Genomic DNA, 5161 nt, shown 5'->3' on the forward strand with positions numbered 1-5161 from the left:
TCTTATTTTCTTATATTTTTACATATTTTTTTTTTCTTAACTCTCCCTCTACATATTTTCTTTCTCTCTCTCTGGTGTGTATATGTGCTGCTAGGCTTAAGTGCCAGCTTCTGGAGAGACGTGTGTTCACAAATCAAGATTGCTGTCAGCTACTGGAGTCAGGTGTCGGATGTAGGCCCACAGATTGTCATGCCAACTACTGAAGCAAGTGGGGGTCCTGGCATCAGCAACTGGGGGTGGACATGGCTCGCTGGGTCTAGAAGGAGTCCTAAAGACTTTGTGCCAGGAGTGCCAGCTACAGGAGGGCTGGTGTGAGTGGATTGGGTGCCAGCTACGGGAATTAGACCAGGGATGTGGGTGCCCCTGGCCTGTGGTGTCTACTGCTGGAGAAAAGTGGGGTCCTAGCAGTAGCAGCTACTGGTCTGAGCGGGGTTGTCTACTTCCAGCTACTGGGGCAGCAGTGGTCTGTCCTCCAGCTAACTATTGTGGAGGGGTAACTGGTGTGAGTGAGGTGAGTGTGGGGTTACACACTAGCAGTAGGAGTGGGGCTACAGGTCACAGCCTGTGTGTGGGGTGCCAACTGCTGGGGGCAGGGGGTAGTGGCAGTATCTTCTGCAACCTGGTGTGTCTGGAGTGTGTGTGTGTATTCACCAGCAAACTTCAAGCTGAACTAGCTGGTGAGTAGTGGGAGCTTCAGGTCTGGGCTGCAGTATCAGGTGCCCAAGGGTCTGTTTTGGTACGCCCAGGGGAAATTGTGAATGTGATGTGTATGAGGGATGCATGTGTGAGTGCTGCAAGTGCAGTTAACTTCAAGCTGGAGACCCATGTAGGAGGTACGAGAGCCTAGGATCTGTGCAGTCATGCTATAAGGACAAAGAGACCGTGCCAGTATTCAAGGGATCCACAAATGTGTGTGTGATTGTGAACCTGGGGAGAGCTCTTTATCTGCCTGTATTAGTGATCCATAATCTCTACCAGACAGAGATGAGAAAGGGGACTCAGCTGTCTGTGTTTTACATGAGTCCTGTGCATTGTGTTGTTGAAAGCAACCCTTGACTAGGGCTGCCTTTGTGAGTGATTGTGTCAATGTCTGTGTCTGTGTGCGTATATGTGTTTGGAATATGTGTTCAGCTTTGTCACCAGCTGAACCTATAAAGAGGAAAGTGGTAGCTGCATTCCCCAGTGTTTGCGGAGATCTTAAGTCCTCAGGCATTGGACTGGGTCCCAGTGGCCAAACAGGAATAGTCCACGGCTGAAGCAGCTGGTGGTCATGCCTGCACTTCCTTACACAATTTAAAATAAATTTGTGTGCGAGTATTTATTTCTTATTTTTATTTCTTAAGCTGTCACAACAACTTTGGACATTAATGATCACTCTGTAACTCTTAAGTCCCAGTTAAATCTAAGCTAATTAATTTGCTAATGTTTTAAACTGAAGCTTCATTTAAGTTCAACTGCATGAAAGACAAAACATTTCAGAGTGAATTTTATCACTCTCAAGTTTTCCTAAAACATATATTTTTACAACAGAAGATGCTGGTGAAGAAATCCTATTTAAGGTTTAACAACTGTATGAAAACCATGAACAAATATAAGGTTAATATCAGGCAAATTATATTTAAAAAAAAAAAAAAAAAAAGGCGCACCAAACCTGAGAAAGGAACCACTAGTATGGTTGCTCTGTTTTCTTGAAAAAAAAAAAAAAATATATATATATATATATATATATATTTTCTAACTTGAAGAATTACGGAATAAAACTGCCAGTTGATAAGAGAGGTATGTTAGGGAATGGGAAATATCTTAGCAATGTGTGGCATGATATTTAGAAGGATCTGTACCTGATTTAGAATCACTGCTAAATGAATCTTTGTGGCAACAATACTGAAAATAAAGGGAAATAAACATGGTTAGTGGTCTTGTATAGAAGTAGGGTTACATTTTAACATATTCATTCAAGTCCAATTGTAGCTGATAAATAAATAAATTTATAGAAATAAATTTATATAAATTTATATAAATTTGTAGAAATAAATCAACTTTACTCACAGCAAGCTGAAATCTGTCAAAAAACAGGAATATTTTCAGGAAGCTGAAATCTGTCAAAAAGCAGGAATATTATTCAGGCATGAAATTAACTGGATTCTGGATTCCCGATATCACTTAAAACAAGTCATTAGTACTTCTGTATAACTTCAGATTATGAATATAGAGTGTATTTTCTTGCTTTATGCAGAAAAGATAATATAGAGAAGAATATATGCAGGAAATAAAATATAGAGTGAATTTTCTTGCTTTATGAACATGTCTGCTTCAACAGCAGCAAACATGCTGGCAGCACAGTTCTGCCAAGAAAATGATCAGACTTTGGAAAATCTATGCTTTTGGCAGTCAATCCTTTTACATACATATTAAGAGAAATAGGATGGTGAAAGGAAGCTTTATAGAACACCTGGTAGAAAATATCATCTAGATATCATCTGTGTTATATTATTGCAAAGTATCTCACCTCCAGCTTCCATTTCTGAATTGCAAAACCTCCACAAATTTTCAGAATTTTTAGTATGGAAGAGTTTGGAATGTAGGAGATGTTTACCAGTACTCCAGATTAAAGTTTGTACATGCAGACTTCTGGATGCTTTTATACTTAATCGATATGGATTACTGAAATTTCCAAAGTATCTATGCTACAGAATTCAATAGAAGACAAAGTGTCCAATTCAATTATTGTTTACAATCAGTATCAAAACTCCTGCTGTTAAAGCAGGGTTTGACAATGAACTGCATTTGCATACAGTGACAGAGCAATGTCTTTTCTGTTAACTTTCATTACTGAAAGATCTCTTAATAATGTTTTGTGAGAGCCCTTCTGTTAATCACTTGTGTGGGCTTACGATAAGAAAAGTGGAAAAAGGACATAGATAGGAAGGACAAACTTACCTAAATAGTTTTGTGTGATTTCCTCTGAGTAGAAAGATTTGGGGTTATTGCTCTTGAATTAACTACCATAAGTAAAACTGCATTTATGGCAATCACTGAACTTGTCTGCACATTCATATCTCCTTTAAAGCCTAAAGCTTCTTTTTCTCCAAAAACACCAAGCAAGTCCATTCCAACACCTTGAAAAACAGGTGAACACTGAATGTGTACACCTTGGACAGGCACAGTTTTTAATTGTGTAAAGCACTGCTGAACTGAAAATTGAAACTTTGTGTAATCAGAGACACCACGTAAATTAAAGCCTTCTAATAAAGTGTAGAAAATTGTTCATCTAGGCAAATTTTATCCTCAGTGATACCTATAGCATATTTTTATACTTCTTCAGAAAGTTTGTGTGGGGAAAAAAAAAAAAAAGGAAGGGATTAATCACTTTCACTCAGTATTAGAAATTATATTTGGTCTAGAAGAAGACATGATCAGACCCATGTGTCCTTTAAAGTATCATCTACTACCTATTCCTTCAGGAAGAAATGTATAACTGGGAAGATAAAACCATGGAGAAACACCAGGGACATGAGTTGGGAAGCAACTTACAAGAGAGAAAGCAGCATAAAAACAAAACATCAGTTGTTTTCCTTCTCCTTCTAGGTAATTGTATTAAGGAACACATAGAAATAAAAGCACAAGGAACAAACAATTTTACTCATTCACATAAGAGAAATTAATACTTGTTTCTTTGCTTGTCTTTCCCTGAGCAGACATTGTATGGAGAATGCTTCCCATGCAGAATTTTTTGTTTGTTTCTTTCAGTTTCAAAGGCTTCCTTCACAAGGGTAATGCTCTCTTAGCAAGCAGAAGTCTCCCTTTCCTTCAGATAAGAAGGGTATTGTTCAGGCAATGAGAAATGGGAAGAATTTGACAGTTATTATTCCTTTGAGGTGTCATGCCAGTTTTCAAAGCGAAACTGAAAAGCAACAACTTGTCAGCATGTTCATGGAAAAATCTCTCCAGATCCCACTGAAGAATATTTGGATGTAAATGGCTGAATATCCTTCTATGTCACTGAAACCAATACAGCTGTTTGAAAATGTGGCCATTGCTAAACAAAAATCTGTATAATCAAAGTTATGAATGTTTGACTGTAAAGCAAATAACTTATGAGAGTTTTTCCTTTTGATGAGACAACTGGTAAAGGATCTTGAGCAAGAAGTTTATCTTCTAAAATTTATGTGAAATAGGAGTGCACCTTAGTGATGTAAGTCCTTACACTTCAGTGTCCTGAAGAGCCTTTGTGAGAACTGTGCTTAAGGTTGTTTAAATCTCACTTTTGTTCTGCTTTAAGTTTTCACTTCAGTGAAATTTGAAACAGGAAATCTACCTGAGTTTTCCTAAATACTAAGAACAATAAAAATATCTTCATGAAATCCAGGTTCACAGACATAATTAAGATGTTTTGTTAAGGCAACTTTCAAGTTTCTGCTGAAAGCAGACAATAATTGAATCTTTCTGTTGAACTGCAGGCTTGGCCTTAGCAGATAATTTTATCTTGTACAAGTGAAGACTTAGAATATGCACATAACTGTATTATTGATTTATAAACCCGATTAATTACAATTTAAATAATTATTAAGCAATTAATTGATAGTTCACAAATTTACGTTTGCTAAAATCTTGTTTTGTATGGTACGGAATTAATAGGAAATGGGAATCTTGCTATTGTGTGAAAAACCTTAATATGTTACCATAAAGCTCAGCTTGCATAGAAGAAAAAATAGTGACCAATATTTCTGCAGTCTTTTAAGTGTCAGCACTGCAAAAAGCTTGTGCAGTTGAAATGAACATATTTGTTTTATTAGTTCCTCGGAATGTTTTGTATGTCTTTATACAGTGAAAAACTAAGACAGAAATAGTCCTTTATGAAAGGACTATCATTTTGAATCTTTTTGTTTGGAAAACAATGCATTTACAGAATAAATACTTTCAAGCTTGGTTTCAAAAAGTCAGGGAAATGTTATATGCAATACGACTCCTTCTTTTTACATGTTTACCTGTTCATAAATTCTCAGTATTGTCTTGTTTTCCTTGAGCTGAGGAAGCTCAGAAAAAGAGCTGAAAGTAGTAGTCCATAGAACAAAAACAGTTGCTATATGGAGGTCTTTTTCCTCTAGAAGTTGAGGCTCGGGTGGCAGGTAGCCTTTGTACAATGTTAGCTTTAACAGCA

At 37.1% G+C, this 5161-nt stretch overlaps 1 long non-coding RNA gene across 1 annotated transcript; it reads left to right on the top strand.

Moving 5' to 3' along the window:
* Window positions 1-606: 606 nt before the first annotated feature.
* Window positions 607-4939, top strand: LOC311432569. The gene is made up of 3 exons (XR_014690137.1): window positions 607-677; window positions 3751-3998; window positions 4695-4939. It is a non-coding gene; the product is annotated as an uncharacterized lncRNA (long non-coding RNA).
* Window positions 4940-5161: the final 222 nt, after the last annotated feature.

The sequence above is a fragment of the Aythya ferina genome, assembly GCF_964211825.1.
Source record: "Aythya ferina genome assembly, chromosome: 2".
Lineage (NCBI taxonomy): Eukaryota > Metazoa > Chordata > Aves > Anseriformes > Anatidae > Aythya > Aythya ferina.